This window comes from Macaca mulatta, chromosome 14, assembly GCF_049350105.2.
Source record: "Macaca mulatta isolate MMU2019108-1 chromosome 14, T2T-MMU8v2.0, whole genome shotgun sequence".
Classification (NCBI taxonomy): Eukaryota; Metazoa; Chordata; class Mammalia; order Primates; family Cercopithecidae; genus Macaca; species Macaca mulatta.
Window position 1 is genome coordinate 13356774 of NC_133419.1, and position 14589 is coordinate 13371362.

Here is a 14589-nt window from a genome sequence, read left to right on the forward strand (position 1 = left end):
CGCCTGACACATAAACGTCATGACCTCGACACTGAGACAAAATCTCGCTGTGTGACCTACAACACCACTCGTTCAACTCCACCAACATGGGGTCAAATAAAGGTCTTATCCCATGGAACAGAAAAATTGTTAAAAGAAAAAGGAATCCCCAAAATGATAGGTAATATAATTCTGGCTGCCTTTATGGTAGTGCAGCGGTGAGTATACCACTAGTTGGGGCAACTCAAAATTATACCTACTGGGCATATGTTCCTTTTCCCCCTTTAATTCGGTCTGTCTCCTGGATGGACTCCTCAGTCGAAGTTTACACTAATAGTAGTGCATTCATGCTGGTCCCTAATGATGATAGGTTTCCAGTTCAACCAAAAGAAGAAGGTATGCACTTTAATCTGTCAATTGGCTATAAATATCCAGCACTATGCATTGGGATGTCACCTGGTTGTTCAGCTTATTTTTACCGGAATTGGATGTGGACAGTACTGTCCTTTACAAATGATTCTTATCAAGTACATAATGTGTTTAGTTGCAATTCTTTTCAACTTCTGTTAAACTTAATCCACGTGAGAAATGGAGAGTTCCTGTCCCTACTAACAGCAATAAAACAAAAGGACTGCCAGACTGCCCAAAGGAACCTACAAAGGGACCTTTTCTAGTGAATTCAATTTTATGGAATGATTGTAATGCTCCCAAGGCTGTAGTGTTCCAAAGTCTAGCTACGGGTATTGTTATTGATTGGGCTCCAAAAGGGCATTATTGGCGGGATTGCTCTGGCCAAAATACGACATGTTCAGAGTTTAATGATTTGTTACAATATGTAGATGACGGACGGCAGTCCTACAGGTTGAGAGAATGGGTGTCTCCTTACCCATTCAAATGGATGGACGCAGGCATTGTTCCTCCTAGACCAAAAATGATTCATCCCATTGTTGCCCCAGAACATCCTGAATTATGGAAATTAGCTGCAGCTATGACAGGAATAAAGATATGGAACACTACCTATCAAATCTCTCCCACTAATACCAAAACACCCACATTCAACATTACCTTGATGTCTGAACAGGTGATACCTATCAGGAGCTGTGTCAAACCCCCTTACATGCTGTTGGTTGGAAATACAATTATCATTCCCAATACACAAACTATAGAACGTGATAATTGTAAGCTGTTCACATGCATTGATGCTACTTTTAATTCCACAAGTATTCTCTTGGTAAGGGCTAGGGAGGAGGTATGGATACCAGTTTCTTTACATCGTCCATGGGAGTCTTCCCCCTCCACACACACAGTCAATGAAGTTCTTGAAGGTATCCTCAAAAAAAAAAAGAGATTTATTTTTACTCTTATTGCAGTCATTGCAGGTCTAATTGCGGTTACTGCAACGGCAGCAACCACTGGAGTTGCGATCCACAATTCTGTTCAAACTGCTCAATATGTTAAAGCACGGCAGAAAAACTCCTCCAGACTTTGGAATTCTCAGACTCAAGTTGATCAAAAATTAGCTAATCAAATTAATGATCTCTGTCAAAGTGTAATATGGCTGAGAGATAGAGTTATGAATTTGGAACACTGTATGCAATTACAGTGTGATTAGAATACTTCTGATTACTGCATAATGCCTTATGCTTATAATAAAGATCAACATAGCTGGGAAAAGGACATTTAAAAGCCTGGGATGATAACTTAACCTTAGATATTTCAAAACTTAAACCACAAATTTTTGAGGCTTCACAGCTCATTTATCCACTGTTCCTGGCTCAGATACTTTTGAAAGGATAACTAAAGAATTATCTGATCTTAATCCCTTTAAATGGATCAAACCCCTTGGAGGATCATTGTTGTCACTGGCATTATTAATATTGGTATGCTTATGTTGTCTACTTTTAGTCTGCAGATGCCTCCAAGGAGTCCGAAGACAAGTCCAAACTCAACGACAAGCAATGATGGCGATGGTGATCCTAGTTAATAAAAATAACAAGAGTTATACTAGATATAGATCATAGATATGATTATATATAAATATCATTAATCATTAGTTTGTAGTAATTACTCTTTATTCCAATATTATAATAATCCTCGCTCTACAATCATAACCTAGAAAAAAACCAGGTCATACAGGGATACGAGCTGAGGGGACATGGTGAGAAGTGACCAGATGAGTGTGAACCTTCTGTTATGCCCGAACAGGGCCACCAGAGGGCTCCTCGGTCTAGCAGTAATGCCAGTAATGTTCTTAGAAGGCGCCCACTACTAAGCAGACCGTGGTCTAGCGCTAGCGTCAGTGCCAAGGAAAAGCACCCGCTACTTAGCAGACCGGGAAAGGGAGTTTAGAGAAGACTGCACTCCACCACCTCTTGTGGAGGGCCTGACATGAGTCAGGCCTGCCTGCAGTTATCTGGTGGCCTAACCGTCTCCCTGTGATGCTGTGCTTCAGTGGTCACGCTCCTGGTCCACTTTCATGTTCCATCCTGTACACCTGGCTCTGCCTTCTAGATAGCAGTAGCAGAATTAGTGAAGGTATTAAAAGTCTCTGAAGTGCAGAAATGATGGCGTAAGCTGTCTCTCCTCTCTCTCTCTCCGCCTTGGCTGCCAAACAGGGAAGGGCCCCCTGTCCAGTGGACATGTGACCCATGTGACTTTACCTATCATTGGAGATGGCTCACACTCCTTACCCTGCCCCCTTGTCTTGTATCCAATAAATAACAGCATAACCTGGCATTCGGGGCCACTACCGGTCTCTGCATCTTGGTGGTAGTGGTCCCCCGGGCCCAGCTGTCTTTTCTTTTATCTCTTTGTCTGTGTCTTTATTTCTACAATCTCTCAGCTCTGCACATGGGGAGAAAAACCCACAGACCCTGTAGGGCTGGTCCCTACATTTTATTACCTATGAATTTGAGTCATTGTTTGAAAGCCTTTCTTAACACTAAGATTAAATAGGAATTTAACTGTGTTTTCTTCTAATACTTGTATCGTTTTACTTTTTACATTTTGATTCTTAATATATGTAAAATGTATTTTTTTGTGAATGCTGTGAGATATGGGTCTGATTTGATATTTTTCCAAAAGTCTACCTTGTTGCCCCAGGGCAATTTACTAAATAGTCCATCTTGTCTCCAGTGGCATTTGAAATGCCACCTCTGTCACAGCCTAAATTTCTATATGCATTTGGTTCTAATTTTGTTCTTTCTCTTCCTTTCTATTGGTCTGTTTGTCTCTTCATGTGTTATTTCAACAGTGTTTTAATTATAGAGGCTTTACAGTGTACTTTAATGTCTTGTAGAGTTAGTCTCCCATGTAATTATTCCTTTTTCATTATATTTTATGGCTATTTTTGCATGTTTGTTTTTCCAAATGGACTTTAGCATTGTTCTAACTCTATAAAGTAAGTCAATAGCTTTTTGTAAAGACAAGTAACATGAACCAAACTGTACTGACAGAAATAATAAGAGGCATCTGAATGAGGACATGTAGGTGGCGAAGCCCTAGTGCACATGGGCTATTCGGGACTAGGTTTAACCAGATATTGTAGAAGGTGAAATTTGCCACCTTTTAATTGAGTTTATAGAAATGGTGCCAACTTTCTAGAAGGGACCAGAGACATAACAGGGAGATTATTATTGTCCAAACCTACTGCAGCAAATGCTGTTGATGCAGCGTCTATATTCCCTTGATCCACTCTGGAGGTCTTAAGACAGAGTCTTGCTCAAGTTAGAGTGCAGTGATGTGATCATAGCTCACTGCAGCCTCAAACTCCCAGCAAACTCTGCAGCAAATGCTACTGATGCCCCATCTTCAGCCAGTCTCCACATCTATGGATAACTCCTTTCTTTTTTGAGGATACATACGTATGGGCAGGCCATAGGTACTGGGAAGTTAATACTGCAAGAATTTTTCTTAACCAGCGTAATGTGCATATGCTGGATAACTAGCCTAGCTTCTCTGTCCCCTAAGACAGATAATTTTGAAGTGTGTTTCATCCGTCTCTTAGAAAGTCCCCAACAGCATTGAGCACCAGTTCCCCATAACAGAAGTCATTCATTAATACATAGCCCATTGACTTTCTTGTATCACTTTTCCATTGTTTTCACAGTGAGTCTTGGGTCACTTCCCAAGTAGGCACCCAAATGCTTATGCCAGAGCCTTTTGTATTCCTGTGGTATCAATTGTAATGTCCCCATTTTCAATTCTGATTGTGTTTATTTGAATCTTGTCTCCCTCTTATTAGTTTAGCTAGTGGTTCATCAATTTTATCTTTTCAAAGAACAAACTTTTCATTTCGTTGATCCTTTGTATTCTTTTTTCGTTTCTGATTTATTTAGACCTGCCTTGATCCTTTTTTTTTTTTCCTGCCAATTTTGGGTTTGATTTCTCCTTGTTTCTCTACATCCTTGAGGTACAATGTTAAGCTGTTAATTTGTCATCTTTCTGCTTTTTTTTGATGTAGGCATTTAATGCTATAAACTTCCCTCATAGAACTACTTTCATTGTATCCCACAGGTTTTGGTATGATGTGTTTTTCTTTTCATTTCACAAAAAATTTAAATTTCTGTCTTAATTTCTTCATTGACCCAGTGATTGTTCAGGAGTATGCTGTTTAATTTCCATGTATTTGTATACTTTCTGAAATTTCTCTTGGTACGGATTTTCAGCTTTATTGCATTGTCATCTGAGAAGATAGTTGATATGATTTCAATTTTTAAAAATCTCTTAAGGCTAGTTTTGTGGCCTAACATGTAGTCTATCTTGGGGAATGGTCCATGTGCTGATAAAAATAATGCACATTCTGGGCCAGGTGCACTGACTTATGCCTGTAATCCCAGCACTTTGGGTGGCCGAGGAGGGTGGATCATCTGAGGTCAGGAGTTCGAGACCAGCCTGACCAACATGCTGAAACCCTGTCTCTACTAAAAATACAAAAAATAGCTGGTCATGGTGGTGCATGCCTGTAGTTCCAGCTACTTGGGAGGCTGAGGCAAGAGAATCTCTTGAACCCAGGAAGTGGAGGTTGCAGTGAGCCAAGATTACACCAGTGCATAAATACCTGTTAAGTCCATTTGGTCTAAAGTCCAATTTAAGTCCAATGTTTCTTTGTTAATTTTTTCTCCCTATGATCTGTCTAGTTCTGCAAGTGGGGTGGTTAAGTCCCCCACTGTTAGCGTGGTGTTGTCTTTCTCTTTCTTTAGGTCTAGTAATATTTGTGTGTGTGTGTTTTTTTAGGTTTGGGCGTACATGTGAAGGTTTATTACATAGGTAAACTTATGTCATGGGGTTCGTTGTACAGATTATTTCATCACCTAGGTATTAAGCCCCATACCCAATAGTTACGTTTCTGCTTCTTTTCCTCCTCCCACCCTTCATGCTCAAATAGATCTCAGTGTCTATTGTTCCATTTGTGTTGATGAGTTTTCATCATTTGGCTCCCACTTATAAGTAAGAACATGTGGTATTTGGTTTTCTGTGGTAATATTCATTTTGTAAATTTGGATGCTCCAATGTTGGGTGCATATATGTTTAGGATTGTTACATCTTCTTGCTGAATTGATCACTTTATCATTATATAATGCCCTTCTTTGTTCTTTCTTACTGTTTTTGACTTAAAGTCTATTTTATCTGACATAAGTATAACTACTCCTGCTGGCTTTTATTTCTGTTTGCTTGAAATATCTTTTCCACCTCTTTACTTTCAACCTTTATGTGTTTTTATGGGTAAGGTGAGTTTCTTGTAGGCAGCATGTACTTGGATTATTTTTAAAACCCATTCTGCCAATCTGCATCTTTTCAGTGGAGCATTTAGTCCATTTACTTTCGAGGTTAATATTGATATGTGAAGCTTTATTCCTATCATATTGTTGATTGATTTCAAGTTGTTTTATAGATTCTTTGTTTCTGTCTTTTTGTCTTTGTGGTTTAGTAAAATTTTGTCATGTTGCCATTTGATTCCATTCTTTTCCTCTTTTGTGTGATTGTTTCATACAAACTGTAAGTTTTATATTTCCATGTGTTTTAATGATGATGAATATTGACCTTTCATTTCCATATTTAAGACCCCTTTGAGCATTTCCTGTAGGGTGACCATTTGTAGGGGTGACAAATTCCCTCAGTGTTTGCTTGCCTGGAGAGGACTTTATTTACGAAGCCTATTTTGGCAGGACACAAAATTCTTGGCTGACAGTTCTTTTCTTTAAGCACTTTGAAAATACTATTCCATTCTCTTCTGGCCTGTAAGATTTCTGCTGAAAAGTCTACTGTTAGTCTAATGGAGTTTTCTTTATAGGTGACTAGAAACTTTTGTATTGTTACTGTCCAAATTATTTCTTTCTCATTGACTTTAGATATTCTGAATATAATATTGCCGTGGTGATATCCTTTTGCAATGTTTTTGCCTGGGTACCACTGGACTTCCTGTATCTGTATGTCTAACTCTCTTGCTATTCTTGGGACATTTTTATTGATTATTTCCTCAAATATGTTTTCTAAGCTTTTGTTTTGTTTTTGAGACAAGAGCTCACTCTGTCACCCAGGTTGGACAGCAGTGGCACAATCATGGCCCATTGCAACCTCAAACTCCTGGGATCAAGCAATCCTCCCACCTTAGCCCCCCGAGTAGCCTGGATGACAGACATGAGCCACCATGCCTTGCTAATTAAAAAAATTTTTTTGTAAAGGCAGAGTCTTGTTTTCTTGCCTAGGCTCGTCTCAAGCTCTTGATCTCAAGCAGTCCTCCCACTTTGGCCTCCCAAATTGCTGGAATTACAGATGTGAGCCATTACACCTGGCCATTTCTAAACTTTTGGATCTCTCTTCCCCCTTGGGTGTACTGATCATTTTTAAGTTTGGTTGTTTTATATCATCTCAGATATCTTGAAGGCTTTTTTATCCTTCATAATTCTTTTTTCCTTAGTTTTGTCTGGCTGAATTGTTTCAAAAGACATGTCTTCAGGTACTGAGATTTTATTTTCTTTCATTTTCTGAATTGGTTTACTGATTTTCTTGTATTAGTTTACAATTTTCTTTTACTTTTAGTAGAGACAAGGTTTCAGCATGGTGCCCAGGCTAATCTTGAACTCCTGGCCTCAAGTGATCTGCCTGCTGTGGCCTTCCAAAGTGCTGGGATTACAGTGGGATTACAGGCACGAGACACTATGTCTGGCCTAATTTTCAGATATCCTTTGCATCTCATTAAGCTTCTTTAAAAATCAATATTTTAAATTATTTATCTGGCATTTCAAGGAATTCATTTTTATTGGAATCTGTTGCTGGACAATTATGGTCCTTTGATGGTGCCCAATTTCCCTGCTTTTTCATGCTTCCTGTGTTTTTCCATTGATATCTTTGCATCTAGTGTAGCAGTTGCTTGTTTCAGTTTTTTGAAATTGCTTTGGTAGGGGATTTTTTTTTCTTCTGAGGATGTGTACATGTTGTTGATTAAGATACTTCGACTTTGATTTTATGTGCTGGCAGTAATGTGATCTTTGTATGACTTCTTTTGCAGTATACATAGTCAGTGGTCTCTGTGATTGCCTTGGCGACTTATGGTACAGTTATTAGTTAAGGTTGTGGTGACTTTTAGCTGGGGACTTAGATGCCAACTGATATGGTTTTGGTCTGTGTCCCTGCCCAAATCTCATGTTGAATTGTAATCCCTAGTGTTGGAGGTGGGGCCTGGTGAGAGGCAATTGAATCATGGGAGCAGATTTTCTCCTTGGTACTGTGTCACAATAGTGAGTGAGTTTTGTGATATCTGGTTGTTTAAAAGTGTGGGGCACCACCCCCCTCTGTCTCAGTCCTGCTCCTACCATATAAGATGCCTGCTCCCACGTTGCCTTCTGCCATGAGGAAAAGCTCCCTGAGGCCTCCACAGAAGCATATGCTGCCGTGCTTCCTGTATAGTCTGTGGAACCACCAGGCAATTAAACCTATTTTCTTTATAAATTACCCAGTCTCAGGTCTTTCTTTTTTTCTTTTTCTTTTCTTTTTTTGAGATAGGGGCTCACTCTGTCACCCAGGTGGGAGCGCAGTTGTGTGATCTCAGCTCGCTGCAGCCTCTGTCTTCCAGGTTCAAGCGATTATTGTGCCTCAGCCTCCCACGTAGCTGGAATTACAGGTGTGCACCATCACGCCCATCTAATTTTTGTATTTTAGTAGAGATGAGGTTTCACCATGTTGTCCAGGCTGGTCTTGAACCCCTGGCCTCAAGTGATCTGTCCGCTTCAGCCTCGCAAAGTGCTGGGATTATAGGCATGAGCCACTGTGCCTGGCCATCAGGTATTTCTCTATAGCAGTGTGAGAACAAACTAATACACCAACGGAGCCAGTCTTTGGGCCCTAGTAGTGGCAGCAGTGGGGTGAGTGAGCCTGTTTTAAGGCTCCAGAGTAGCTTATACTGGCCCTTGTGTTAGTGGTCCTACTGGGCTCATTCTTGGGCCTCCAAGCTGCTTAAAAGTGGGCAGTGGGAGCAGTGGGCCTGGTGTGTGGGTGGAGTCTCAGGCCCCTGGGAAGCTGGTGTGCTGTGGGTAACGGCAGTAGCAGCGGTGGAGGAAACCACAGGGACCCGTGCCATCTGTGTTGGTGTTGCTGGAAGCTGCAGTGGATTGGGTGGTTTATTCCCTAGTCCCACAGCTGCCTGTAGCAGGGCAGCGGGTACTGTCCTAAGTGTTCTTTGGAGACCTTCGTCTTCCTTGTCTCTCTCTCAGTTGGCTGGCGACTGCTGTTGTGTCACCTTGACCTTGGCCCAAGGGTGGGGCACAGCTTAGTGTTAAACTCTCAAAATGGTGCCAGCTGTGGGCTTGTGACCAGAGAGGGTCAGGCCCTTCTCAGGCAAACAGTATGGGCCAGACTCTGTGAGAAGTGTGGTTCACTTGAGTGTTGGTCTCGCAGCAGCCTGTGGCCGGGCATTGAATATTATCCTAGGTATGCATCGGAAAGCCTGGCTGCCCTATCCCTCCTTGACCAGGGAGTAGCTGCAGCCATGTCAACTTGAATTTGGCCTGACCATGGGGCATAGCCCAGCATTAAACTCTCAAAATGGCACCTTGGGCCTGTGGCCAGGGAGGGTGGGGTGCCTCCTAGGCAAGAAGCATGTGTTAAGAAGCTGTGGGGAGTGTCATCCCCTCACCTCTCAGTCTCACAGCAGCCTGTTGCAGATCAGTGGGTGTTGTCCTCCATTTGCATGAGAGAGCCTGGTTTCTCCATCACTCCTTGGCTAGGCAGCAGCTGTAATTGTGTTAGTTTAACCTCAGCCCAAGGGCGGGGCACAGTCCAGCATTCAACTCTTAAGATGGTGCCTTGGGGTTAAGACCAGAGAGGGTGGGGCATCTCCCAGGCAAGCAGTGTGAGCAAGAAGCTGTGGGGAACGTGGCTCATTTATGTCTCAGTTTCAACTGCAGCCCATAGCAGGGCGGCAGGTACCCTCCCATTGGTGCGTAGGAGCACCTGTTCTTCCCTCGCCCTCCTTGGAGCTGCTCAGTGGCAGCAGCTGGGTCTGTAGATCCCCAGTATCCAGGCTCTCAAAATGGCTCCCAGCTGAGGCTGCTCTGGGTGCTGAAGCTTGTGGGAGTCTGTGTGGGTTCCCTTTCTGTGCAATCTTTAGGAAGCTAGATTGCACATCTCTGTGCAATCTTTAGGAAGCTCCATATGCCAGGCCTGATGCTGTAGTGAATCCACTACAGGCTTTCTCCCATAGCCAAGATCATAAAAGCCCATTTTGGAGTTCTAGGGATTTCTCTCTTCCTGTTTCCCTAGGTCCGGGAGCCTCTCTTGGGTCTTGGTCGGTTCCTGGCTGGGCAAGCTTCCTCACACCATGTCCTTTCTTACTGCTGGTGTTTCTCGTCTGTTCTCTGGTGCATCCAAGTGTTCTTTCCTAGATGATCTGTTCAAAATGGGAGGATCTGTGTACTATTCTCTTTCCTCTCCTTGGAGGAGGCACACGAGCCATCCAATTTCTGCAGATCATCTTGCATCCTGATTTTAGGCTTTGTTAGGGTAGGTCTTTTTCTCCTTTTTTCTTATTCCAAGGTATAGCGTGTACCCCTAGTTCATCGTTTGTCATTAGAAGCTGTAGCATCTCTGGAGTATCCTTTGAATGTCAGGGACGATCGAGAAGGTTTCTCTCTTTCGGCCGCGCCTGCACTTCACCACTCACCACATTGTGTAGGATCAAGAATCTATGCTCAGCTCTCAGTCTCCCTGGAATTTACTTCCTTTTTTTTTTTTTTTTTTTTTTCAAGACAGGGTCTCACTCTGTTGCCCAGGCTGTGCTGCAGTGGCAGGATCTCGGCTCACTGCAACCTCCACCTCCTGTTTCAAGAGATTGTCCTGCCTCAGCCACGTGAGTAGCTGGGACTACAGGCGCCCACCACCATGCCGAGTCAATTTTGTGTTTTTAGTAGAGACGGGGTTTCCATGTTGGCCAGGCTGGTCTCAATCCCTTGACCTCAAGTGATCTGCCCTCTTCGGCCTCCCTCCCAAAGTGCTGTGATTACAGGCGTGAGCCACCACGCCCGGCCACGAATTTACTTTCTGTTAGGCCTTCTGAAGTTGTATTAAAGGATATGGCCAGGATTCAGCTAAGGACCTAAGGAAAATTTCTTTGTAGACTTCTGAGGTATCTGTTCCATAGCTTCCCTATCTCTGTAGGTATGCTCATCAAATTCCAGCTACTTTAGCAGTTTCAAACTTAATCTCTGCTTCCATCCAGCAAGACCACTGTAACTATTTGGGTTCTGCTTTCCTACCGCATGGCCTGGAAGATGTTTCCAAAGGGAAGTCTGGGTGAATGTGGGGCCTCACCTTCTATGCTTCCTCATTTCCAAAGAATGGAAACCTTCTGTTGGTTTTTGTATAGTGCCTAAAAATTGATGTTTTATGCATTTTCTCCAGTTTTCGTAGCTGGTTTCAGTAAATCTGATATCAGTTATTTCACATTGGATGTAATTAGAAGTCTGTACTAAGACTTTTAGTCAAAATCTAGGTGGTTTAAAAATTTCTCAGTAAAATAAGTGTAGAGTTAATATTTTTCATCTCCTGAGATACAAACCACAAATAGTAAGATCTACATAATTTAAGAGATCAATATAATGCTTAACTGTAATATAAAGGGCAAGTAAATTTATTATAAAATATCCATTTTATTATATAAAATTTCAGACCTGAATATACTGAATACATAATAATTTGATGCCTGTACATTTTTATAATAATACTTTGTAAGAGAAAAAGATCAGAAGTCATATATACAAAAAATATATAAAAAAGAAGAGCAGAGGTATTAGTGGGAATTACTATTATAAATAATAAAGAACAGAATAAGAGAAAGAACAAACTTATTCATCTAATACAGGAGAAAGGAGGAACAGGCTGAGGCCAATTACAGAGTGCTGAAGTAGACAAAATGAGAAATAGTCTCATAATTAACCGGGGCAAATACAGTGTTAATTTCTTTTGTTATTTCATGGAATGGGGAAATAGAAAAGTATCCCATACAAAGTTTGAACTATGACAGATCCCACTATCTGTTGAGATATATGTTCAGTCTCTAGTACTTAACATGATCTTGGGTGCTGTTATCTTTGAAAGTGTATCAAGGATGGATTGGAAGAAGGTAGTTGTAACAGAGGCTCTGGAGAAATTGTATGGTGGACTCCTGGAGATAACATCCGAGTAAGACTGAAAAACAACAGGCAACCCAAATATATACATTCAATATGTAATGTTCACAGCAGAGACTTTAAAAATTATTGTTACAAAATATGCATATTTAAAATATGCATATAAATTATACAATTATGATAAATTAAAATATGCACATTTAAAATACACCTATAAAATGACAAATTTTATACATATAAAAACAACGTTTATTTTTTAAAAATTAAATGAAATTAAATGAGCTTGCATGTCAGAATATAGTTCTCTTTCTGTGGATTATATTCCTAACCTAGGCAAGTATGTGGAAGCTTTTACTGGCCAGTTAAGAGCCACTCAATTCTGAGAAGCTCTCCCCTAGGCATTAGTAGCTTCTTTGGTAATTTGGTTACACCTTTGTACTGACCCTCCACTGGCAGCATTTTGCTAAAGTGCTTTCCTATGCCTTGCTCCCCATGCTACAGCAATTCTCAGGAAACCTGAGGCTTCCAGTCTCATCTCCCTCTAGTGTTCCAGGGTTGGGGTCTGCAGGCAGTGGTGATAGGCATCTTTCTTTTTTATAATATTTTTATAAGAATACTTTGTATGTAAGAGAAAAAGATCAGAAGTCATATGTACAAAAAATATATAAAAAAGAAAGAGCAGAGGCATTAGTGGGAATTACTATTATAAATAATAAAGAACAGAATAAGAGAAAGAACAGACTTATTCATCTAATACAGGAGAAAGGAGGATATTGCCTGCAGCAAATTACAGCTGTTCCCCCTTACACCAATCTCAAACTGCTAAGTCAATCAGGAATTATCTCATGATCATAAAATGGCTTGGGCAGCATAATTTCCAGTTCACATGCATCAGGAGAAACTGGCTTTTCTCAGTTTCTCAGCTTTTGCAAACTCCGACTTTTAGGAGTGGTCCATCGTCCCTCTCTGCAGGCTCCTATACGGTGCCTTCTTTTTAACATTGCTGGCTTTGGCTCTGGTTGTTATAGATCAGGTCAGCGAGTCCCACCTGGGTCCCAAAGACTATCACTGGGGACTGGGATGCTTCCTGTAAATAGCCACAAAATTTACAGCTGCTGCTTCTCTCCCCCAGCTTCAGAGAGGAGAGCCGTTCGAACGCCACACTCCTGCTGCGGAATGCTGAGGTGAGCGGATAACCTCCTTTCATAAACACCTAACATATTCCATGGGGTGGGGGAAATCTAGTGCTCCTTATAGTGAAAAGGCACCTGCATTAGTTTCCCAGAGCTAATGTAACAAGGTGTCACAAATGAGTGGCTTAGAAGGACAGAAATTTATTATCTCACTGTTCTGGAGGTTAGAAGTTCAAAATCAAGATGCTGGCAGGTCATGCTCCCTCAGAAACCTGTAGCAGAAGGATCCTTCCCGACCTCCTCCTGGTTTGCTAGAAATCTTTGGCACTTCTTGGCTTGTCAATGCATCACCCAATCCTTCATCTTTACATGGTTTTCTCCTTGTGCGTCTTCACATCGTTTTCCCTCTGTGCATATCTGTGTCTGTCTCTAATTTCCCCTTTTTCTTTGTTTTGAGATGAGAGTCGCTCTCTCTCACCCAGGCTGGAGTGCAATGGCGTGATCTAGTCTTACCACACCGCCTCCTGGGTTCCAGCGATTCTCCTGCCTCAGCCTCCTGAGTAGGTGAGATTACAGGTGCGCACCACTATGCCTGGCTAAGTTTTGTATTTTTAGTAGAGACGGGGTTTCACCATGGTGGTCAGGCTAGTCTTGAACTCCTGACCTCAAGCAATCCACCTGCCTCGGCCTCCCAAAGTGCTGGGATTACAGGTGTGAGCCACTGCGCCCAGCCCAATTTTCCCTTTTTATAAGGAAACCAGTGATATTGGATTAGGCTTTCTCCTAATGATTTCATTTTAATTTGATTGGTTATTTAAAGACCCTACTTCTAAATTAGGTCATATTCTGAGTACTGGGGATTAGGACCTCAATATATTTTTTTGAGGGGGACACAACTCAATACATAACATTTTCATCAAGATTTTAAGTGGTTTTGTGGCCTTAAAATACCGAGTACTTCTCCTGCTTTCAGAGGGAGGTTCTAGTCACCAATTCTTGGAAAACAGGAAAAAATTCAATCTGGCTTCATATATCATTATGCTACTGATATAATGATAAGAGCTGATAAATAATAAATAATAAATAATAAAAACTTACTGAGGGACAACTATGAGTTAAGAGCTGTTGTAAGCTCTTTTAGTGATATATTGTCATTTAATCCTCCCATCTACTCTGTGGGTTAGAGACTATTATTTCCGTTTTACAGATGAGAAAACAAAAGCGCAGAGAGAGCAAGAGTCTTGACATTATCACATGAACATTATGCCAACTTCCAAAATCACAGTATTTTCTCCTCTTGGATGGAGGAGTTCTTTAATTCAAGCCAATCTCCTCCAACCTCAGATAAAGTGGGCATTCAACACTATTTTCCTACATCCCCTCAACCACAGGGATTGCAGGGGCTGTATTGATCCGTGTTAACCCATACTGGCTTTTAAAAAGGGAAGAGTCAATTTGTGATCAAATCGCATGCTTTATTGAAGAACTGAGAAAAAAGAGCAATGGAAAGGACTTCATTAGAATGCGTTTTCCATGTGGCCTCTTGAAAAAATTAGAGTTCTTTGCTAATGCACAGTTAATCTTTTGTTCTTGACTGGAGTCACACTGGTTCTTTGCAAATTATGAAGAAATAGAAGTTGTGTGTGGTGTGATTTCCAAGGATTCCGACAGTGAGATTTCTGAGGGCGAAGTGCCTGAGATGAAATGAGATAGCAAACGGATCATTATTATAGTCTAAAATAAGAGCCTTATCCTGAGACATTGAGTTAAAGTAAGACAAAACAACAACAAGCGAACAAATATGTAAACCTGGAAAGTGGTTAGTTAAAAGTGTACTGAGAAGACAGTACCTA

General features: G+C 41.3%; 1 long non-coding RNA gene across 1 annotated transcript in view; it reads left to right on the forward strand.

Annotated features, from left to right (window-relative positions):
- The window catches only part of LOC114672249 (uncharacterized), a 19895-nt gene extending 7108 nt beyond the window's left edge, over positions 1-12787 (forward strand). The window contains exons 2-3 of the long non-coding RNA XR_003722508.2: positions 10224-10324; positions 12736-12787. This is a non-coding gene — a long non-coding RNA (uncharacterized LOC114672249). The remainder of the gene's footprint in view (positions 1-10223; positions 10325-12735) is intronic.
- The last annotated feature ends 1802 nt before the right edge of the window (positions 12788-14589 follow it).